This window comes from Manacus candei, unplaced genomic scaffold, assembly GCF_025592945.1.
Source record: "Manacus candei isolate 608988 ecotype Guabito, Panama unplaced genomic scaffold, ASM2559294v1 h1tg000150l, whole genome shotgun sequence".
In the NCBI taxonomy this organism is placed as follows: Eukaryota; Metazoa; Chordata; class Aves; order Passeriformes; family Pipridae; genus Manacus; species Manacus candei.
The window spans coordinates 2,807,967-2,832,013 of record NW_026138198.1 but is presented as its reverse complement, the minus strand read 5'-3'; the positions used below and the strand labels follow the sequence as shown (position 1 = coordinate 2,832,013).

The window sequence follows — 24,047 nt, the reverse complement described above, 5'->3', positions numbered from 1 at the left end:
TATACACTTAATGCAGTTCCCAGGTGGATCACTATTGTTTGGCACTCAGACACAGGATTTGCAGCTCCTGTGGCACATCAGGATAACCCTGAGCAGCCCCGGGGTCACCCTGGGCTTCACCAGCTGAGCCCGTGACCCCAGAGCTCAGCTGAACCTCTGGGGGCTGCTGGGGGGCAAACAGAGGGACCTGAGCCATCCTGGGCAGCTCTTTCAGTTGGAATATTCACATTTTTCCTTGTTGCATTTCTCTTCCTTTGCAGCTGAAGGTGAGAGGAGCATCACAGACTGGGAGAGCCTTGAGTTTTCACCTTGAACAATTTGCTGTTGCTTCTGCAGAAGAAAATTCCAGGGTTGGAGGGAAAGCTGTTGGCAAAATTTATCTGTGGGCACGTGAAACTCGGTTGTGAAAGTAAACAGAGTGGTTGATCCTGAGGGTGGGTAACGCCACTTCCTGGGGAGCAAAAAGTTACTAAACCCATGATCCTCAAACCTAAAGGATTGTGTGACCTGAGAGCCCCTTCCAGGGCCTAAAGGGGCTCCAGGAGAGCTAGAGAGGGACTGGGGACAGGGCATGGAGGGACAGGACACAGGGAATGGCTTCCCACTGCCAGAGGGCAGGGAGAGATGGGATAGTGGGAAGGAATTCTTGGCTGGGAGGGTGGGGAGGGGCTGGGATGGAATTCCCAGAGAAGCTGTGGCTGCTCCTGGATCCCTGGAAGTGTCCAAGGCCAGGTTGGAGCAACCTGGGCTGGTGGAAGGTGTCCCTGCCCATGGCAGGGGTGGCACTGGGTGGGCTTTGAGGTCCCTTCCAACCCAAACTAGTCAGGGATTCTGTGATTTGAGCTCAGCTAAAGCTGCACTCCAAGCTGTTCATAGGTTGGTCTCATGTCAGTGAGGAAGCTGGCACTGCAAAACCAGGTGAAAACAGCCTGTGACAGCATTCCCTGCCTGTGACAGCATTCCCAGGCTCTGACAGCATTCCCAGCCTATGCAGCATTCCCAGCCTGTGACAGCATTCCCAGCCTGTGCAGCATTCCCAGCCTGTGCAGCATTCCCAACCTGTGCAGCATTCCCAGCCTGTGTAGCATTCCCAACCTGTGCAGCATTCCCAGCCTGTGCAGCATTCCTTGCTGTGACAGCATTCCCAGGCTCTGACAGCATTCCCAGGCTCTGACAGCATTCCCTGCCTGTGACAGCATTCCCTGCCTGTGCAGCATTCCCAGCCCATGACAGCATTCCCAGTCTGTGCAGCATTCCCAGGCTATGACAGCATTCCCAGCCTGTGAGAGCATTCCCAGCCTGTGCAGCATTCCCAGCCTGTGCAGCATTCCCTGCCTGTGCAGCATTCCCAGCCTGTGCAGCATTCCCTGCCTGTGCAGCATTCCCAGCCTGTGCAGCATTCCCAGCCCCTCTGCTGCCCCATCCCAGCAGTGCTGAAGTGAGCAGTGAGTAAGTGGCAGCTGAGCTGCAGGAACTGCTTATCCCGAGCTCTGTCATCCACTTAAGCCATTGCTTAGAGCACACAAACAGTTTATGCAGTGCTCTCAGGAGAGAAATCAAAAGCTAAAGGGATAAATGACCAATTAGGCTGCCTCATCTCAGATCTAAAAGCAGGGCCAGCACTCTGTGATGGAAAAGCAAAATGTTGCTTTTCCTGGCTGTACTTTGGCTGAAGATAAAGCTGTGCCTCAACAAAAGGAGTTCTCCTCTCCCCAGCCCAGAGCAGGGGCAGAGGAGCTGCTGGTGACACAGTCACAGCCCCCGGTGGCTTCTGTGGGGTTGCTGGTTATCCTGGTTATTGCTGGTTATCCTGGTTATTGCCTGTTATCATGGTTATTCTGTTTGTTTCTGATTCTGCTGTGGTGCCTGCCTGCCAGGCCCATCCGTGATCACTGGGATCAGGGATCACCCTGGGAGCTGCACAGGGATCTGCTGGGCTCTTCCCTGCCATCCTCACTGCTATTCCTGGAGTGTGGCAAACAGATCACCTTTGGAGGTGTTTGGCAGCAATAACCCAGCACATCCCAGTTTCTTTCCCTGTCATGCCTCGTGGATCCTTTCTGCCCTTTAACTGCAGTCTGGTGTCTTGTGGGAGCTGCAGGTCACAAACCAGCTGTGCCCCAGGTGAGCCCTGCCCAGGCAATCCTTCCTTGCCAGGGTGGGATCAGCTGAGCTGGAATATCTCTGCAGGAAGAGAAACACTTCTGAAAAGGGACCGACAGGTGAGTGTTCTGACGAGTTTTTGTCAGACAGGAGTCTCCAGGCAGGTGAGTGAGCACATTCCCCTGGGGGGTTCCTGTCCCTCTGGCTCTGTACTTGGAGCACCAAAACACCTCCTGTGACCTGAGCATGGTCCCTGCAGCTCTGGGGGGCTTTTCAAGTCCTGTTTCTTCTGCAGGTCTTGCCAGACCTGAGCACCTTCCTCCCCAGGGACCTGCTCACCTCATCCCAGAGGTGAAGTGGGAGGGAAAGACCCAGGGCTGACCGTACACCCCGGCAGCCACCAGCGGGCTAAGGCCCTGTGGGCAGGGCAGAGCTCATCCAGGAGAGACCCCAAGGAGCCACAGCCAGGGCAGAGCTCATCCAGGAGAGACCCCAGAGAGCCACAGCCAGGGCAGAGCTCATCCAGGAGAGACCCAAAGGAGCCACAGCCAGGGGACAGCTCATCCAGGAGAGATTCCAAGGAGCCACAGTCAGGGCAGAGCTCATGGCAGTTGCAGTCATCCCAGGCAGTGGGACCACATCCAGCCTGAGACCTGCCACCCTGGACACTGGGATCCACATCCATCCATGGCACTGGGACCACAGTCACCCTGGACAAGGGGATGCAGCCCACCCTGGGCACTCTGAGGGTCTCTGTGCTGACATGGGAGCACAAACTCAGGGTCCAGGCTCCAGGGTGGGCTGTGCACTTGTGAGGAGGAGAGGGAAGGGAAGCTCTCACTGACAAACGTGGCCCCAGCTGTGCAAGGAGACACTGAGCTGCTGCTGGGGACAACATCTGGTACCTGCTGACCTTTCCCAAGCTGTGCCTCCCACCCTGGCAAATCACTCTCTCTGTGCTGCCAAAACAGCCATCAATTAAAAATGCATTACCACAGCTCCCTAAAGCAAAGCCAAAAATTGCTGCTTATTCATTCTGCAGACACTCAAAGCGTGTTTACAGAGAGTTTCCCACATCAAATATACTAAAAATTTAATTGACCTCACCTGTGCAGAGATGTCAGGGAAAACAAGAGCCACAGGTTGGGAAATAACATCTCCATCTGTGTGGATGCTACACGGGCAGGACCAGCCCTGGGTACCACCCCCTGTGTTCCACCACCTCACCTGCCTCAGGTGCTGCTGCCCCACACCCTGCCCAGCACTGGTGATCCCTGCAGAGCCAGGGGGGTCCCCGAGGAATGGGACCAGCTCAGGGGGTACATGGAGTGCAGGACATCACAGTGTCAGCCCAGTGTGGCAGAGCTGGCCCTGTGCCCTGCCATGGGGGGAGGGACCTCAAAGCCCATCCAGTGCCACCCCTGCCTTGGGCAGGGACACCTTCCACCAGCCCAGGGTGCTCCAAGCCCTGTCCAACCTGACCTTAGACACTTCCAGGGATCCAGGGGCAGCCACAGTTTCTCTGGACAACACTCTCTGGGTGTGAACCCAGCAGCTGAAGAACAGAGCTGTCCCAGAGGCTGGGAATGGAAACAGGGAGATTAGGATAAAAAAAAAGGAGCGTGTGTTAATGTGAGACTAAATTTCAAATCTGACATTCTTTGCTGGGGATGTTCAATTTTCCAGGCTCTCTCTGGGTACACTTGTCATCATTCCACAGTGGCTGGGGAGAAGTCACAGCTCAGCTGGATGAGTTCCAGAGAGGGACTGGTGTTCCAGAGAGGGACTGGTGTTCCAGAGAGGTGCTGGTGTCCCTGGGTGTCACAGCCATCACAGCACAGAGCCAGGACACTCCCTGCCCCTCAGTGTGTGACTGGGGACATGCACGGGGCACAGATGCTCCCCAGGCCATCCTGAGCAGGTTTGTGTTCACTGAAACAGGCACAGGCAGTGCCAGGAGCCTGGAGAAAAGGAGGCTCAGGGGGGACCTTCTGGCTCTGCAACCCCCTGACAGGAGGGGGGAGCCGGGGGGGGTCGGGCTCTGCTCCCAGGGAACAAGGGACAGGAGGAGAGGGAACGGCCTCCAGCTGTGCCAGGGGAGGCTCAGGTTGGATATTGGGCACAATTTCTTCCCTCCCAGAGGGGTGCAGCAAGTCTCTGACTCAGGAGAGCTCCCAAAGTTTCCCAAGTGCCCAGGCCCATCCCCAGCTGTGGCCATGGGCTCTGCACAGCCTGTCCAGGGGCTCAGAGCCACCTACACTGACACTGTTGGTGCCTCTGCTTGGTACTTGGTGTGCCCTTTTCTGCCAGGGCTTGTCACCTCCTCAGCTTTTATGGTGCGTTTATTTTTCACATCAAACTTCCAGCAGAGAGGAAACACAGCCAGGGAGATTTCATAAAGTCCAGCATTCTCCCCCAAACACTGCTCTGAGGAACTGGGGCAGCTTCCTTACAGATTGGGCCTCTCCATGGATGGAAATTAAAATCACATATGAGAGCGACTGAGACCCCAAACATGAGGGGCCTGGGGCTGAGCCCATCACTGAGACAGCAGAACCAACCAGGACACTCAGAGAAAACCTCGTTGGCAGCAAATGGCAGAAATTTTAATACCAGTGGGGTTTTGGTCTTTTTCCAACCAGCTCCACATAAAAGTGTAAATTGTATTTGCTCTGGGTCCCTGGATACTGTCTCAAACTTAATAAATATCTACTGCCTGCCCTTAATCTCTGCTGCCCTGGGAGGGCCGTGGAGGAACAGCCAAACACTGGGATGTGGGGATGGAATGGCTGAGTCCCTGCCCTGTGCTGGGGACAGAGGGCACCTCTGCCAAGGAGGGACAGAGAGGGCAGGGTGTCACCTCTGGGGGGGACAGCGAGGGCAGGGTGTCACCTCTGCCAGGGAGGGACAGCAAGGGCAGGGTGTCACCTCTGGGGGGGACAGCGAGGGCAGGATGTCACCTCTGGGGGGGACAGTGAGGGCAGGGTGTCACCTCTGCCAAGGAGGGACAGCAAGGGCAGGGTGTCACCTCTGGGGGGACAGTGAGGGCAGGGTGTCACCTCTGCCAGGGAGGGACAGTGAGGGCAGGGTGTCACCTCTGGGGGGGACAGCGAGGGCAGGGTGTCACCTCTGGGGGGGACAGTGAGGGCAGGGTGTCACCTCTGCCAAGGAGGGACAGCAAGGGCAGGGTGTCACCTCTGGGGGGACAGTGAGGGCAGGGTGTCACCTCTGCCAAGGAGGGACAGCAAGGGCAGGGTGTCACCTCTGGGGGGAATGGCACCTGCTGCCCCTCATTTACGGTGGTGTCACAAACACACCTCCAGAATGGGTTGCCAGGGGTGGTGTTTTCCCAGGAGAAAAGAGGGACTGCTGTTCCACTGGCACAGGCTTTACCCTGGAATCTCTAATGGGTTCACTGGACTATGCAATAGCTGTAACACACTGTGGAGAGCCTGGAGCAGATCAGGGAGTGATCTCTGTGACATTCCTGTCACACAGGAATCTTCAGAGTCACTAAAAGTGACATGAAACAGGGAATTAATTTTTGATCTGGGCGGTATCCCAAAGCTGGGATAATTCACTCCCCCAGAACCTCCAGAAAGGTGGAATGTTGGGGAGCAGCAATGAAAACATGAATAGCACTTGGAAAGTGATGGGTGCTCCTCTTCAGGTCAAGAAAAGTCCAAGGACATTCTTGGTTCTGTCCAAAGAAAACAGAAGTGTTCATGTAGGACTGTACTGGTGGGACAAGGGGTAATAATGGGTTCAAACTGGCAGAGGGGAAGTTTAGGTGAGAGAGATGGAAGAACTCCCAGCTGGGAGGGTGGGGAGGCCTTGGCACAGGTTGCCCAGAGAAGCTCTCAGGACACTTTCCATCCCTGGAAGTGTTCCAGGCCAGGCTGGACAGGGCTTGGAGCAACCTGGGCTGGTGGAAGGTGTCCCTGCCCATGGCAGGGGTGGGATGGGATGGACTTTGCAGTCCCTTCCTGCCCAAATCATTCCATGAACATGTGGTCCTGTGCTGGTTCCAGAGCAGGCAGGGGCTGCCCTGGGCTGAAGGGGGGTGTGCTCCTCCCTCCCCAGCACTGCCAGTGACTGGATGTGACACTTGGGGACATGGTACAGCTGGCAAGGTGGGGATCAGTCAAAGGTTGGACTCAATGATCTGGGGGGTCTCTTCCAACCCTAATGACTGTGTGATTCCATGGTTCCATGGACACCCCAGAGCAGACACAGCACAGCAGAGCTGGGCAGGAGCTCAGTGAGGCTGCTCTGCCTTCCTGTGTCTGAAATTATCAGCGCTCCCAGATTATGGAATGGAGGGGAGGGATGAGGAGATGATTTCCAGGGACAGGAACTAACAGCCCATGCTCGTAAGTACCACTGGGGAGCTGTGCCAGGCTGTGCTCACCTCACCCTGAGCAGACACTCGTGTCCTGTGGCAGGAGCAGGGATGTCCAGGAACGCTGGGAGAACCTGGTGCTGCCCTGAGCAAGGCTGCCTGTCTGCCCTGGGCTGGAAAAGCAGGGATGGAGGGTTCTGGGAGCACAGAGGGCTGGTCTGCCTGTAAAACACAGCACTGGGAAGGAGCTGGTCCTGGGCAGGCTGACAGTGCTCACGGAACATTCCAGAGCTGTTCCCATTTGGGCACTTGGGTCTTGCTGACCCTGAGGATAAATCCCTCAGGTTTGGGGTCACTGAGGATCCAGTCCAAGCCCAGGGCAGCACAGCAGTACCATGTCCCTTCTCCTGACAGAGGGACACGGGGCAGTGCTGCAGGAACGTGTTGGGTGCAGGGTGGTCCCCGGGGTGCACTTCAGCAGAGAGACCCAAACCCAGGCAGAGCTGTGAGGGGGAGAGGCTGCTGGGGATTTGGGTCCTGCTGAAATATCCTCCCTGATTCACTCTGAAGTATTTTGCCTGCAGCTACTCAGAGAAGCACTTTTGCTCACGCTGCCTCAGCCAAAGCTGAGCTAAATCACAGCCCGGGCAGAACTGCTGAGGAGGGCCCTGCTGAGGGCAGCTCAGGCCTTCACCTGGGGTGCCCCGGGGAGAGATCCTGATTAGATCCCAGGGCGTTTAAAGGGATTTCTCAGTGCTTAAAATACATCAAATCCCTGCTGGATTCAGCACAAATAGCCCCATTTTCACAGTTACTCACAGGCACCGTTGTGCCCATGTTGTACCAACAGGACTCTCTGTGCTGTCAGGTGGCACCTCACACAGCAGGGCAGCAGGGCTCAGCTCCCAGGGCCACCCCCAAAATCCCGTGGGCTCCCCGTGCTTGGCAGAGAACTGGCACAAATGGAGGCTCGCTGTTATTTTACATCTGTGCATTGGGTTGGGCTGGGAGGGAGTTTTTGTGATTGTTGTGATCTTAGGGATGTTGTTTAGTGAAGAGTATTACTGGGAAAAAATAGGGGAAAATAAAATTTAAAAAAAGTCCCCTGTAGAGGAATGTTACCTGTCTGGATGTAACAGCACAGTTTATCACCTTTTCATCCTTTTATTGCCTTTGATCACTTGGTGATGTGATGTGATTCACTCAGGGAAATGATTCCGATCTAACTGTTGTATTTGTCTGGTAAAATCCGGTTATCATCTCAATTACAGTTATGAAAACCCTTGTTGGAACCTCTCCTGGTGGTTGTGGGTGGCAGAGCTCCCTGTGGGGTGTGTGCTGGGGGTCCAGCAGGAGGGACCCCTGCGAGCTCCAAGTGAGAGCAAACGCTGCTTCCTCCCCTGGATGTGCCCGTGTTCCGTGTGGAATTCCAGTCACTCGACCACCATTTGGGGAGGACTTGCTGCTCCCTCTGGCAGCAGGGGAGCTGCTGATGGGGCGGGAGATGCCCCCAGAGGGGGATCAGGTGCCCTCACACCCCGGTGCAGGTGGAACACAGGCATCTCTCCCTGGGAAAGGCTCAGGGGACTCGTGTCACGGCCAAGGGGGTGCAGAGGCCGGTGGGACTGACCTGGGGACAGCAGGGGGGCTCATGGGAACCGTGGCAGCCCCTTCCCTGCTCCCACCCTCCCACCCTCCCAGTGCCAGGGTCCAGCTCCAGGCACGGGGCTCGTCAGCCTGGCTGGAACCGGGAGATCTGCGGGGAAAAAGAGAGAGGGAAAAAAAGAGTGATTTCTGTCAGTGTAACGTTAATTATTTTCTCTGCTAATTAAAAAGCCCATAATTTATAAATTAGCATTCAGCATCCACAGGCTCCACATTAGTCAGATCAAAACACAACACCCCATTCGAGTACAACGTGAGAGCAAAGCCGTTGTAAGGCTTTGAATCCTCTGGGAGGCTGTGCCACATTCCTGTCAAAGGAACTGCTGAAGGGAAGAGCAGAGGCTCGTTATCATCACAGGGAGATCTCTCTGCCTTTCCCTCTCCTTATCTGCCGCATTCCCACTCTCCAGATCTTCCTTTTTATTTTTGCTAAAGTTGGTCACGGAATTCAGCACAATTCACAAATCATTTATCGAGGGTAACTCCATTTCCTGAGCATTCACTGGCTTTCTAAAAACCAGTTCTATCACACTTTGAAAAGCAGGATCTGACTTAAACCACAGGGAAAAGTTTGGAAAGAAGTTTCAGAAGTTCCTTTGACTAAAGGCAGCCTCCAGTGTGTGCCCCGTGTGCCCCCTGAGGCTCTGGTAATGGCAGTGTCACAGACAGCCAGAAATGTATTTAAAACTAAAAGGATTTCCCTACTATCCAGTCTAAATCTCTCCTCTTGGAGCACAGAAACCAGAGGAATTGGGATTTTTGTCAGTACACAGGATCAAGCTAAAAAGCAGATATTTTAAATTCCTTAATGGTCTTAGATTTTAAGCCCAGTTTTAATCATGCTGCAAACTGCTCTTTGCAAAGCATTTATCCTGAAACCTTAAACTTTTCCAGACTTTTCCAGGTTAGTTTGGTGCTCCTTTTGAGTTTTTGGTTGTGGTTTGGTTTTGTTTATTTTTTATGTGTAGTTTTTGATTGTTTGTTTTTAAATTACTGTTTCTTGGTTTGTGTTTGTCAGAGGCTGTGTTTGTTAGCAGCCACAACAGAAGCAAAGTGCCTTTCTGCAGCTCATTCCTTTGGCTTTGCAAACAGGCTGGGGGGGCTTTGGAGCTTTGGAGCTTTGGGAGGTTGTCCATCTATGTTTATTCAAAGTCAGTTGTTGCAACCCTCTGTAAGAAATGGAGCCAAGTGGCTTTGTTTTGCTGCCCCTCTGGCTGTACACAAGCAATTACCTGTGTTCTGGATTTTTTCTGCTCACACAAACCTGCTCAAAGTCCTTCTAGGACCTACCACCATTAACCCAGCACAGGAAAAGCTAAACCCACGCTGGGCACTCATCTCTATTCCTCTCTCATTCCCATCACTGCACTGTCAAAATATACCTTCAATAAAGGAATGTTTGGGCTGCCAGGCTGTGCCTCAGCCTCTCCCAGTGGGGAATTTGTGCTCCTCCATCCTTGTCACCTCACACCCCTGTCCCACCCCTGTCCCACACCTGCCTACTTGGGAGCAGGGTGAGCTGGAGCCACATTTTATGGAGTCTGCCAGCAAATTCCTGGGATAGAGAAGAAATGTCTGAAGAGTTCAGTCAAAATATCCTTTAGTTAACTTACTCTGTGACTTGGTTAACATCCAGTTCGCAATTCTTATCCGAATTTATTTGCAGAGATGCATCTGTAAGGAGATCAGTTAAAAAATGGGAAAAGCACTTTTTGTTACCCGTTCTAAACCATGGAGGGGCCACAGAATCCCAGAATCCCAAACTCATTGAGGCTGGCAAAGCCCTCCCAGCCCAGGGATCCCCCTGTGCCCGATGCCCACCTTGTCCCCCAGCCCAGAGCACTGAGTGCCATGGCCAGGCCTTCCTGGGACACCTCCAGGGCTGGGCACTCCAAACCTCCCTGGGCAGCCCGTTCCCACACAGCCCTGACCCGACCTGCAAAAATGCCTTCCCAGAGCCCTCCTTGTGCACAGCCCATTCCTGCCTTGCTTTGCCTCCCCTCTGCTCTCCCCCGTGTCCCTCCCTGCCGGTCCCCGGCTCTGGCAGCCGTGCCCAGCCCTGCCGGGGCTCTGCTGGAGCCAGCGCTGCCCAAACGCCCTTTTAATTTCCACGCGGCTGAAACGCAATCAAGATAAAAGGTTTAATTTCTCCGATGCATTTGATATCTCGTGGCCGTTTAAGGGCCTTGATCAGCCGGCTGGGCCGGTGCCAAGCGCGACTCACTTGGCTGCTGCTCAGACAGAGCTTAAAGAAGCACAGGGCATTAGTGGCTAATGGGGATGCAGCCATAAATCCTCAAATAAAAAGCACAAAGGGGAGCAGGGAAACAGCAGCCCTGGAATACAGAAAGAGAGGAATCTTTTCAGAAGCCATTTGCAAAATCAAGGGGCTTTTGTCTTCTGTGCTGCTTTAGAAACCAAACGGACAAAGCACCATTTAGGCTTCCAAATATTTGTGAATGAGTCTTCTAGACAAGATAAATATTATCAGTATCCATTTTCCCAGCACTAAGGATGTGAATTTCCACAGGAATTGTAGCAAAGGGAGGACACACTCCAGGGAGAGGGAGCATGAGAGAGCTCCAAGCTTGGGCTTGGGATCCAGCCCCTCACCTGCAAAGTGCAGCTGCATTTCACCTGCCAAAGGGCAGGTTTCTGGTTTGGTGTTGTGTGTTTTTAACCAGTGATTGATTGAACTGTGTGATGGAGCTCCACAGTGGGAAGGTTTGCCCTGCACACCCTCACCCCCAAGGGATTCACTGTCCCTGCCCAGCCACTGCCCTTTGGTGATTTCAGCCTCAGACCCAGAGCTGCTGCTGAATTTTTTGTATTTATGTATATATATATATATATGTATATATATAAAGCCCTGGCTATTGTGCTGAAAGCAGAACTCAGGTTCCTGTATCCACGGGCAGACCTGGCTGTGTGTCAGTGTTTTCAGGAGGCTGCTCCCTTGGCTGTGTCACAGCAATCAACTCAGTGTTTGCTGCAGGTACTTGAGGGAGAGAGATAAAGGTGACAAGGTTCTGGGTCCAAAATGGAAAGGGTGCCTGGAAGAGGATGATCAAAGGCTGGTTCACGTTCTCCAGGGGCTGCTCAGTGGTGTGTTCAGACACTGCCCAGTGCCAAAGCAGCACTTAGGAGGGCACTTAGAGCCATTGCTGAAGTACTCCATCAGGAAAATAGCTGGGACTGGGAACTCTTGCATCCTGGATAGTCTCAGTGTCAGGGCACTTGAATCCTTACCCAGTGGTTGGTAAGAGCACTTAGGGCTGTGACTGGGACTGTGTTAGGAAATATCAGCAATTGTGCTTCCAAAGGCAAAGCAAAACTAAATAAACAAAATACCAACAAAAATCTGGCCTTGTAAACTAGAGAGACATTTTAAAAAAGGGATATCAAAGCATTATGAAAGTCTCTGTGGTGCCAGGAAGCATTTCAGAGGAATGAGGAGGACACGAGGTTCCCGGGGCCACCCTGAGCTCCCCACCAGCCTCAGGAGCCCCTGTGTGGGGAGCTGGTGCCAGAGTGACCCCAAAGGGTGCAGTGAGCTCACCTGAGGCTGGACACCCGTGGGAAGGGGGCTCTCCATCCCTCCAGGCTCCTGCTCCACACACAGGCTGGAGGGCAGGCGATGCACCCCCAGGACAGAGCCCACAGTTCCCTGGACAGGGCTCCTCGCTGGGCCCTGCTCTCTCTTTGTTCTCCCCTTTTCCCACCCTTGTTCTCCCTTTTATGTGGAGCTGCAGGGCAGAACAGACTCTTCATTCACTCTCTCCTGGTATGAATAACAACAAGGGGGAAATTTGAACCTGGGCACAAGAACCAATTTGTTGACCTTGATGATCTCAAAGGTCTTTCCCAGCCTTCCCAGTTGTGGGATTCTAGGACTCAGGCTTTGGTAGCAGAGGGGTTGTGCACGTTGCTGCCTCACTCTGCTGCCCAGTTCTGTTGCACAGAGCCAGCTCAGTGTGTTTGCACCCCCTTGCAGGCCCGGGAGGTGCAGGACGTGGGGGCCACACTGCCATGGGGGCCTAGTGCCACTGCACCGTCCCTCTGCCCCCCCACAGCCCTGCTGGGCAGGAATCAGTGCTGGAATGAAACCAATTACACCGACTGAGCTTCCCTTGGATCTCTGCCTCACACAAACAGGCTGGGACGGGCGGCCCCAGCTGGGCAGGAGTGACCCCAGGAACGAGCCCGTGCTCCCCCAGCCGGGAGCTGGTTGGCAGCTCTGCTGGCACTGGAGAGCAAAGCCAGGCTTAACTCCAGCACTCGGGTTCATCTGCTCCTGTGAGCTGGGGAGGCCTTGGGGAAAACTTCCTGGCTGCTTTCACACTTATTGCTAGTTCCCTCTCCAACATTGGACAAGTGGAGAGAACACCACAGATGTTTATGTGCAATTCCAGAATCTTCTCTTTCCCTCTCAGTCAGACACGTTATGAAGCCATTGACAGGGACATTGTGGCTATCTCCCAGTTCCCTGATCCACACAGAGGGGAGAAGGTACAAGAGAAAACTTGTTTAAACACTTGCTCACGAGGAGCCCCAGCCAAAGCAGCCCGAGCAGAGCAGGTCTGTGCCTCCCCTCTGCCCGTGCCCAGCACTGCCCACCCCAGCCACGTGCAGCCAACCCTGCAAAAGTGGCTTCCCTGCAGAGCCCTGCCCAAAGGAGCAGCCACGGGGCAGCTTCTGGACACCCCCCAGCTGCAGGAAGGCAGTGCCTGCCCAAGGGCACCTTCCACCAGTCCAGGTGTCTCCAGGCCTCATCCATCTTGGCCTGGAACACTCCTGGGGATGGGACAGCCACACAGAAAGAAGGGAAGGAGGAAGAAAGGCTGATCTGTGCTCTACCACAGAGTCTCAAAATGGCTTTAGTGGCATTTGGGCAATAACAGAGACACAAACACTGAGTTTCACTGACAAAATCAAGTAAGGAATACATCATTTCCCATTGATAGGGAATAAAAGAAGACCATATTAAGCCATAAAGAGTCCCAAACTTCCCTTTACTTTGAAAATTTTATTTTTTTTTAAAGCAGATTATTGGCAGTCAGACCTCTCCTGTAACAGATTCAATCCTCAGTAAATATTCAAGTTACATTGAGCAGTTTCATCTGTGCCCATGGTCTTTGGAAAGGGGATCTGCTGCTTTGGCTGTGTGCTGAAAACACAATTAAAATGAGATTTTAGCACATCTGACTATTGCAGCATGGCCACAGTAAATAAAGTTTAGATGATCCTTCAGTGGTTTGCTTTATTATAAATATAAAAATATGGATGTCAATGCAGGGAATTCACGCAAATGCTGGTTGTTAAAGGCAGCTCAGGGAATCTGCAAATCTGGGCTGTAGTAAAACATTACTGTTGGAGAATAAACATAACTAGAAGTTTGATGGAAAGATGACAAAGTGTTCTGTTTTCACGGAGGAGCTGTTACTAATACAAATACCACTGCAGTCCCTCCTCAGTGCTCCCACTGCACCTCATCTGACAACTGAGTCAAACTGCTGGGAACCCTGCACAGACCAGGGCTTTGGCTACGAGGCAAAATTCCTTCTTGGGAAGGTTGTCCAGCCCTGGTACAGCTGCCCAGGGCAGGGGTGATTCCCATCCCTGGGGGGATTTAACAGCCCTGTGGCTGTGGCACTTGGGGACAGGGGTCAGGGGTGGCCTTGGCAGTGCTGGGGATGGTTGGACTGGATGGTCTCAGAGGGCTTTACAAACCTAAACAAGTCTGTGATTCAAAGCAAACCCAATAGAAATTACTATGAAAAGTATCTTTACAAATGAAGTGTCTTGATTTTTCCATCTCTCTTGGTCCAAAATTTGGTTATATCAGAGCAAGTTGAAGGTTGGACTTGACGGTCTTGGAGGACTTTTCCAGCCTCAATGATCCTGTGATTCCAAGTCAATGGCTTGCAAAAAAATTTATGAGGAATGTCTGAACGTTTTAGTGAGGTCTTAGAAAAGAGAACAGAAAAGGTTGATATAAGTCATCTGAAGTCTTTGACCAATCCCCCATAAAACTGCTGAAAGAAAATGGATTTGGGGGGGAAAGCAAACCCTGGCTGGTCTCTGAGGGCAGGTTCAGTGGCAGCCCCAGTCTGAGGGCTGTGGTGGTGCTGGAGGCTGCTGGGCCAGACTGGGAGCAAGGCAGGACTGTGAGGAGAGGGGGAGGAAAAGAGGCAGAAGCAGATTTGGAAAAGTAGCAAAGCTGCTTATTGAGGAAAAGTCAGAGATGAGCAGAGAGGGTTTCAAAGAGAAAAGAGGCAACAAGAAACCCAGTCAATTAACCAGAAATCCTGATAATGGCAGGGCCAGAGCAGCACTCAGTGACCAGAAGCTTTTAAGCCTTTCTTACACACAGCCCGAAGCTCTCCAAATAACACACTCTCTCAGGCGAGGGCGAAAGGTTTGCTAGGCTGGGATTATCCGTGTTTGCCCATTGCCATGGTTACCTGCGGCTCCTCGGCGAGCCTGGCGAGGGCACTTCCCGCGGGAGGTGGGTTAGGAGAGCATTGTCCGGTCCGGAGGAGCCGGGCCAGCTTTCCAGGGCTGCCTTCCCGCGGCGTTTTCCCTCTGCTTCGGGAATAAACAGCTCCCGGTCCGTGTCGGGGTGCAGAACTCCCCTTGTGAGAGCAGCGTGGCCGTGCTGCTCTCACACCTCCCCTGGCAGTGTCAGCCCCGATCAGACACCGATCTCCCCCATCCCAGGGCCCGGAGTGCAGGGAGGGGCAAAGTGCAGCCCCAGGCAGAGCAGCACACCAGCAGCAGCACAAACCAACTAAATGCCGAGCTTAAAAATACTGAACTGCCTCAAAACACTCACGTTGCTCAGGATTCCCAAATGTGTGTTTGGCTGGAGAAAGGCAGCTCTCCAAATCTGACCATGCAAAAAATGGGCAATCCAGTGCTTCCCTGGGCTTTGTCATCGTTACAATTAACGTGTTATTTTGCACTTGCATGGATATTTACATGTGCTTTCCAGCCATTCTGGCTGTAGGTGATCCCTGTTCCCCTCCTCGGGGATGGTGACCCCTCCATGCCAATGGCACGTGTGAAAACAGACCTGTGGGACCAGAAGAACTTGGCTGAGCTGGAGTTGGACACTGGTACAAGCAGGCCCATGTGCCCTGGCCCTGCTCCCACAGGAGCCTTCTGCTCCTCAAGCTGCTGCTCCTCCCAGACACAAACATGGAACAGCAATGAAAAAATAATAAAATCCAGGGTGTCCTCCCACCACATCTATATTTAGCTGCTGGCAATGCTGTGGTCTAATACGTCCTGACATCCACTCTCTTCTCTTGGAACACCCTTTGGGACAGAGGGAAGTTGTGTTCCTTGCCAGGAATAGACCAAGGTCAAGAGAAGAGCTGGAGACATCCCTGCTGTCCTTTGCCACCCAGATTTGGCCACCAACAGTGTAAAACAAACCCTGTTTTGGTCCCATTCCTTTCCTCCCCTGAAGCTCTGCTGCTCATTCCCGTGGAGAGGTGTGGATGATGTTGGACTTCTGGGGGGATGTGACCAGTGAGGCTGCTCTGCAGAGCACTTCTGAAAGCTTCAAAGAATGGCTTCTTCACTCACTTTTGTTTTCTTCACTTTTCTTCTTGCTCCCTGAGCTCTGCTCTTCCTCCCAGGGCTCCTGTGTGAAAATCCAGGGAAGGCTCTGCTGGTGGATCTGCTGCACAGTGACAAACCTGAGTTACGTTCCAGCTGTCAGATGCTGTTTTGCCTTTCCCAGCCAGGGAAAAGGCTGGACCAGTAAGTGGATTTGCCTCCTTTGATGACTTGCCACGATGCTCCAGTAATGCCACGGTCTTTTTCTGCTATTTTACATATTGAGCCCTGCAGATTTGTGCTGTCAGGCGTTTCATTCAGCTCCAAATTATTCTTTTCTGGTTCTTTCCTGTAACTTCCCAATTTTTCATTTTCATTAACAAAGGGAGGTGGATGCCTTGGGCATGGCACTGATCTCTCTGGTGCCACACAGCTCTGCTGAGACTCACTGCCTGCTCAGCCAGTGGGCACTTCCCACTTTAGCTGCAGTTTTTCCCAAGATTCATAGGAAATTTCCCATGGGCAGGGACACCTTCCACTAGCCCAGGTTGTTCCAAGCCCCATCCAACCTGGCCTTGGACACTTCCAGGGATCCAGGGGCAGCCACAGCTTCTCTGGGCAACCTGTGCCAGGGCCTCCCCACCCTCCCAGCCAGGAATTCCTTCCAATATCCCATGTAACACTGGGGTTTTTTTCAGTTTTCAGTGTTTCAGAACACCTCCCTCATGCCTGGTTTTAGTGACACTGGTGGCACAAGCACCAGGAATACAAAGGCTGTTGTGCATGTCACCTCTGATGCCTCTTCCATGGAGGAGTGGCAGGATCTGTTGTTCCCAAGGCTCTGGCAAGAGTCCATAACCAACAACCTCCCACCCAGGCAAAAGCTGCCTCTTGGCTCTGGCTCCACAACCTGGGAGTGCTGGGGCAGAAGCTGGTTCATGGAACCATAGAATAGAATCCCAGGATCCCTGAGGCTGGCAAAGCCCTCCCAGCCCATGGATCCCCCTGTGCCCGATGCCCACCTTGTCCCCCAGCCCAGAGCACTGAGTGCCACGGCCAGGCCTTCCTGGGACACCTCCAGGGCTGGGCACTCCAAACCTCCCTGGGCAGCCCCTGCCAAGGCCTCACCACCCTTTCCAGGGAGAAATTCCTCCTGATGTCCAGACTGAACCTCTCCTGGCACAGCTTGAGGCCATGTCCTCTTGTCTTGTTCCCAGCAGGAGGGTGTACAGGAGCATGGCAAGGTCCTGTACTGCTGATTTTGGAAGGAGTTGTCACATCACTGCCCACCTGAGACCAGCCTGAAGTGCCAGGCACTGCCTGCATGTCATGCACTGTCCTGTGACACAGGGCTCAGGGAACCACACAGAATGGGAACAGGGAATACTGCAACAAAAGGGAAAGGGTCCTTTCAGTGTCAGTTTAAAGCCGTGAGGTCTCGTCAGCTCTGTCCTTTCCTGGGCAGTAAATCTGGGGTGAATCCCATTTCTGCAGATAATGGGTTTGTAGAGATGTGTCCTGTGTTCCTGGAGACAATCATGTTTATAGATTCTCCTAGTACTGGAATTTTCCCTCTCAGTGTGATCCCCTTCAAGGGGAGGAGAGTCTCTTCAATGACAAAACGCTTCTCGTGTCCTACAAAGTGCCAGCCTGACACACTGAGCATCCTCAGCCCCAGGAGAGGAGAGGGACAATAAATAATGCAGGAGAAGGAGCTGACTGTGCACAGCTTTGGGAGTGGCTTTGGGAATCCACGAGGCTGCAGGCTCCAGTAATGAGGTGGTTTGAATTCCTCCTGCAGCTCCCTGACATTCCATCTCTCCGGGCTCCCCTTTGCTGCAGTCCCGGCGGGTTCACGGGGTGCTGGAGGAGGAGCAAGAGCTGCTTCTCTACACACCCCCGTGGGGAGCACCCACAGCCTTTCCCAAACCGCCCAGCAGGGGCTTTTCCAAGGAGTCCCGAACTGGGACGTGCAAGGCTTTAGTGCTGCCCCACGCGCTCCTCTGCAGCTGAGGCAGGGCAGGTGTCACCAAGGTAGGTGTCACCAGGGCAGGTGTCACCAGCACACACCCGGCAGTGGCTGCACAGGGCCATTGTCACCGGGACACACCCGGCAGTGGCTGCACAGGGCCATTGTCACCGGGCAGTGGCTGCACAGGGCCATTGTCACCGGCAGTGGCTGCACAGGGCCATTGTCACCGGCACTGCAGCCCCGGGCTCTGCCCCAGAGGGAGCGGCCTCGGCAGCTCCGTGCACGGGTGACCCTGGGCCGAGCCTGGAACACGGCTGTTAAATCCTGAGTTTAATGAGCTCCAGGAATTCTGACACTTTTCCCACGTTCCCGTTCCCAGCTGCAGTCACTTCTCCAACCAGCTCCGGGGAGGGAGGCAGAGGGTGGCTCTGTGGGGCCATCCCGGGTGCTGCCCCAGGGAGCTGAGCGGCAGCAGGAGGGTCTGCAGGGGGATCTGCAGGAGGGTCTGCAGGGGGATCTGCAGGAGGGTCTGCAGGGGGATCTGCAGGGGGATCTGCAGGGGGATCTGCAGGGGGATCTGCAGGAGGGTCTGCAGGAGGGTCTGCAGGGGGATCTGCAGGGGGATCTGCAGGAGGGTCTGCAGGAGCACCATCCCCAGCTCCAGATGACTCTCCGCACCAGGGTGGGGCTGACGGGATCTTCAGGGGTAAAAGGGAGTTTTTCAGTCTGCTTGTGATAAATACTCGAGTAACAAATCAAAAGGAGAGGAGAGAGAAGGGGAGGGGAGGGAGGAGAGGGAGAGGAGAGTAATTTGTGAAAGCAGAGGAAAGGGCTGACAAACTGACACAGAGTGTCTAGAGAGTGGCCAAGCTGCATCAGCGACTCCTTCATTCCTGAACTACCAACTCACACCACATCCAACCCTAACCAAGGGTTAAATTGTCCATCTCAGCAAAATTCCAGAGCAGCCCGTTGCCATTTGCCAGAGCTTTTGGAAAAATCCCCGAGGTAAAGGCCTGAGGAGTGTGAGGGGGGCAGTGCTGACACACAGAGCTCCCTGAGCTGCTGCTCTCTGAGCTGCTGCTCCCCTGCCCCCTCCCCAGGGGGGTGACAGGGGCCTTTCCAGGAGCCACGGGCAGGTGACAGGGGAGCCCTTCAGGTGACCTTCAAATGAACAATCTGAAAGCAAGGAGCTGGGAAAGAGGAGCCGGGGAAGGTGTGCTCAGTGGGGCTCCCTCAGCACACCCCTGCCCATGGAGCTGGGAGAAGTTTCCCACATCCAGGGGAGCATTTAGGGTCCGGATTCACAGAGAAGCTCAGGTGGTTGCTGGCACCAGGTGATATAAATAACTCAGCACCTGGTCACTGAGGGCCCCGAGTGCAGGTTCATGGGGAAGTAGATTTTCCACGCTTAAGAACAGTGTGGAAAAGATTCAATTAAGCAATTTCTGGGAAGTCCTTGGAATGTCTGTTTCTGGGCAGTTGAGTCAATTATCAGCCAAACAGAAAATTATTTCCCTCTGATGAAAGCTGAAGGAAATAGATCCTGTGTCAGGCTGTTTGTACAACACATTTTCATTCCAGAGTGCATTACTGCTCATTTGAGTTATCTGTGTCTGTGTGTAAAACTGCACATCCTGCTCATTATACTCATTAAAAATTAGGTATTGAAAGTTAAAAAAACCAGAGATCACTCACATGGCATAAAAATATGCAAACAAATACACATCAAAGTTATTGATTCAAAAACGAGAGCACAGCAATGAGAGGCAGAAAGATCAGAATGTGCCTCGTTATCCTGAGCAGGGTGGGAGCTTCAGAAAATAATAACCCATCGTGATGTGAAATCGTACAGAGCAGAGCAGAGCACACAGAGCTGGATTTCTAATCATTCAGCTGTCACTGAAGAGAAATAAATACAGCTCAGTTAGACTTCATACCCAATTACTTGCTTAGAGACTCTTTCCTGTCTGGTCAAGAGAAACCACAGGTAATAAATCTGAATTATTAAAGAGTTCTTAATTTGGCAGTTGCACAACAATAGCACAGACTGATGATTGTGGTGATATCAGAGCAGATTTTGGGGAGAAATGCCTGGCTGAGAGGGTGGAGAGGCCCTGGCACAGGCTGCCCAGAGAAGCTGTGGCTGCCCCTGGATCCCTGGAAGTGTCTGAGACCAGGTTGGACAGGGCTTGGAGCAACCTGGGCTGGTGGGAGGTGTCCCTGCCCATGGCAGGGGTGGAATGGGATGGTCTTGCAAATGCCTTCCAACCCAAACCATCCTGGGATTCCACACTGCTCACAGTGCACAAAAATGTCGGTGACTGGGAGGAGAAAATTCACCCCAACATTTTATTGCTTGCAAAGACAATACTTTCCTCATTTATTTTGAAAACTTTGCAATGTGGTGACCTGCTTACAGAGCCCCTTGAGCTGTGGCCTGTCCCTTTGGAACGTGGCCCTCCCCAAAGGAGTCACAGGTAACTTCCACACTGCTGGGATTTCAAGAGCTGTCTGAGCAGTCACTGGGGTGGTGGCAGACACTCCCTCACTGTTCAGCCTGGCTTCAGGTATGAAAATGGAATTTTAAGCCTGTGCTTTACAACCCTCCTGACCTGCAAGGGGTGGAGATTGAGGGTGGGGCTGCTGGTTTTGTAGAACCAGAGCCGGGGCATTTTGAAGCTGAGCCGTGTGGAACTGTGGCTGTCCCGGGCAATACCTCCCCCTGCCTGGGCTGCAGGACCTTCCTGGGGAGGGGGAACAGTCAGGCAGTGCCAGAGCAGGAATGCAATGGCAGCAGGGAGGAGAAGCAGAAACCAAGGGGAGTGAGAGAAGGAGCTGGGGAGCACCGAGGGCAGGGGGTGTGATGGGCACTGAGCTCCAGGCACGGCTGGGGCTCCCTGGGGCACTGGGGCAGCAACATCTGCTGCTCCCCACGTGGGGTGGGCAGTGACACCCACCCCCAGCCAGTCCCTGCCCTGCCAAAGACCTTTTCATTGCCTTTTTCTTTCTTCTCCTCCCACAGCTGCAGCCTGTGCTGACCCCTCAGCTGCTGAGGCCCCTGGCAGGCACAGGGGGTCACTCTCAGCTGCTCAGCACTGGGCTGGATGAGGCCCAAGGCACCCCCTGTGACTGGGCTGGGCATTAAAATGCTGCAGGTGAGTTCCTGGAGCTGATAGAACACCTCCTGTACAGCACTTGGCACAATGCAGCTCTCACTCCTCTTGTCCCCTTTTGATAGTGATTAAAATGCAGTTATACTGAAATATTCTTATTACTTTTATGAGCCTTGAGTATTCTTCCTTTATAATTGCTCAGCAGGTAAAATCTTAACTGTCTCTTTAGAAAAGGAGGCTGAATATATGTGATTTGGGGGGAATTGGAGGCAGAAATGTGGCAGTGGGTGGTCAGATGAATCACCACAGGATCAGTATAGAATGGGTTGGGCTGGGCTGGGCTAAAGCCCACCCAGTGCCACCCCCTTCCACCAGCCCAGGTTGCTCCAGGCAGATCCACCTCAAACAGCTGCCCAAGGCATCAGTGTGCAGCACAGGATTCCAACAGCGCAGCCACAGGTGTGGGATCCCAATGGGAATATCACACCAAATTGCCAGGATTGAGACTTATCAACATTTATAAAGATTCTCTCATTCAAGGAACTTATCATCACATTTTCTGCTCTCTGGGCTGGTAATGGATCTTCCACAGCTAATCCCTGAAGGATGGCACTTTTTAAATATGATTTCTATTGAAAGGAATACATCCATACCTGGAATTACCATTCCCAGGAAAACCCACCCTATGAGACAGGGAAGTGTGCAGAGCTCCAGCCCCAGGGGCTGGGGAGGGGTCAGTGTGCCTGGAAGAGGACAGCAGGGAGAGCCCTGGCACAGCCCCTGGGGTGGGACTGAGGGGCCTGGAGGGGCATTTGATGTTTTTCCATGTCCCTCTTGTATCAATATATTATCAATATATTGCCTGAGCTCAGAGTCTGTCCTTTGCCAGGCCCCTCTGTGTCTGAACCCCTCCCAAGCCCACGGCCTCAGCCAAGGCCACAGCAAGCATCAGGAATCTCTGCTGCACCTCCCGTTTTGGTGACACATCCATTGCCATTGCCATGGCAAAGTGCTCAGGGTCACAGAGTCAGCAGGGTTGGGAGGGACCTTCCAGCTCATGCAACCACAGCCACCCCTGGGCTGGATCCCCACGTGGCACATGGCCCAGAATTCCTCCTTTTCCCTTGGTCTGGTTCTGGCTCACAGGGACAAGGTGCATCCGTGCTGAGGACACCACTGTGGTAGCTCAAAGATCAAATAACAGGAGTTTTTCTCCCCCTCGGAGAGCTGCAGGGCAGCCCCCGTCTGTGCCCAGTGCTGGGGCTGCTCTGGCACTGCTGGAACTTCCCAGGCCTGTGAGAGACCCGAGAGCAGGCACTGCTGGCAGCAGGAGCCAGGCACAGAGGGACACAGGGGGAGAGCAATCACGGATTACAGCTGGTTTGGGTGCACAGGGATCTCTAAGGTCTCTTTTCCCCCAAAGCACTCTGTAATTCCACGGTTCAAAAGCAAGAATTATGGAAAACTCTCCGATGCTTCCTGTAAATTCACGGCACAAATCCCCGTGGTTTGTGCTCCCTCCCTGAGGCAGGGACACAGACACGGGCTGAGGGAAGGCAGCACTCCCCTCCCGGGGGCATCGCCCTCCTCCAGCCCGTGGGGAGCCCAGCGCTGGGAAAAGGCTTTGTACGGAATTGCCCGGGAGCCTGAGGGGTGTTGGGACAGATTTATGAGGTTCCCCACAGAGCCAACGAGCCCACAGACAGCTGGAGGGCACGCACTTCACTTTGTGGTTCGAAATCCAGAAAATAAGAGGGACACAGTGGCAGTGCTTCCTGAGAACAGGCATCGTCTGCTCCGGAGAGGAAACCACTCGGCCACGGCCGCCTGCCTGGCACCGAGGGAACTGCCTGGCACCGGGGGGGACCACCTGGCACCGGGGGGACTGCCTGGCACCGGGGTACTGCCTGGCACCGGGGTACTGCCTGGCACCGGGGGAACTGCCTGGCACCGGGGGGACCGCCTGGCACCGGGGGTACTGCCGTCCTTCACACCCTCAGTCTGGGGGTGGGCACGGCAAACAGACACTCGTGGAGACTCCACCGAACATAAACACAATAATTGTTCTTATTGTTGACTTCCAGTCAGGATTTTGCTGTGGTTCTGATGCTTTGAACTCCTGTGGCCTCCACGGTCCTGCCCCAGGGACACCCCAGTCCTGCTGTCCCTGTGTCCTGGGGGATGAGCTGGAGTAACCTCGGGGGGCTCAGCCTGGAGCAAAGGAGGCTCAGGGGGGACCTTCTGGCTCTGCAACCCCCTGACAGGAGGGGGGAGCCGGGGGGGGTCGGGCTCTGCTCCCAGGGAACAAGGGACAGGAGGAGAGGGAACGGCCTCCAGCTGTGCCAGGGGAGGGTCAGGTTGGATATTGGGAACAATTCCCTCCTGGAAGGGGCTGTCCAGCCCTGGCACAGCTGCCCAGGGCAGGGGTGAGTCCCATCCCTGGAGGGATTTCAAAGCCCTGTGGATGTGGCACTTGGGGACAGGGTCAGTGCCTTGGCCCCAAGAGCCTGAGCATCCCCCAGGCTCTGGGGGGGTTCCAACATTGCTCAGGGCAGTGTCCCTGGGGGTGGCACTGCCTGCTCCCTGTCCCCAGGGTGTTTTCCCTTCTCACCAGGCCACGTGAGCAGCATGAGCTGACTTTGATTCTGTAGCACTTGACACACCATTGAGACAAGCAGGACACTTTGGAGGATGGCCCTTCTGTGGCCAGAGGGGAGCAGAGGTGGGGCACAGCTCCAGCAGGACTCCCAGGGGCTCCCAGCCTGGCAAACAGGTCCCTGCTCTCAGGGCTCTGGAGCTCCCAGTGGGTGAGTGCTGATCTCACACAGAATGGGATATTTATTCAGATCCATGCACAATAAAGCATTTATGGGCCTCTAAAAGAAGCTAAATTGTCTCAAGACAAGGTAAACCTTTGATGTTTAATAATCTGTATTATAATAAGTATCTGCTTGGAGAAATAAGGCAGGCAAATGGAAGCCTCTCAAGCAGAGCAATCATTCACCTGCTGCAAATTGGTTTGCAGGACATTTTAACACATCACCCCATTATTGCAGGTACTGACCAGCACACTCAGCACTCTGGGAAGGCACTGCTGGCCCTGCCAGGCCTCTGCAGCAGCAGCAGGAGGTTTTAAAGCAGACACAGGGATCCCTTTTCTCAGGACATCAGGCCAGGAATGTGTCCTGAAGCCTGTGGGGATGGACACAGAGGCAGAGAACACAAACCCTGGAGATGGGGCCGTGCACAGGGAGGCAAAGCCAGGCAGGTCCTCTCCTGTCCC

The 24,047-nt window shown here is 53.8% G+C and overlaps 1 long non-coding RNA gene across 1 annotated transcript; it reads left to right on the top strand.

The window, feature by feature from the left end:
* Positions 1-1,340: 1,340 nt before the first annotated feature.
* LOC127463137 (uncharacterized) lies at positions 1,341-3,092 on the top strand. Its single transcript, XR_007900672.1, has 3 exons — positions 1,341-1,449; positions 2,102-2,267; positions 2,399-3,092. It is a non-coding gene; the product is annotated as an uncharacterized LOC127463137 (long non-coding RNA).
* The last annotated feature ends 20,955 nt before the right edge of the window (positions 3,093-24,047 follow it).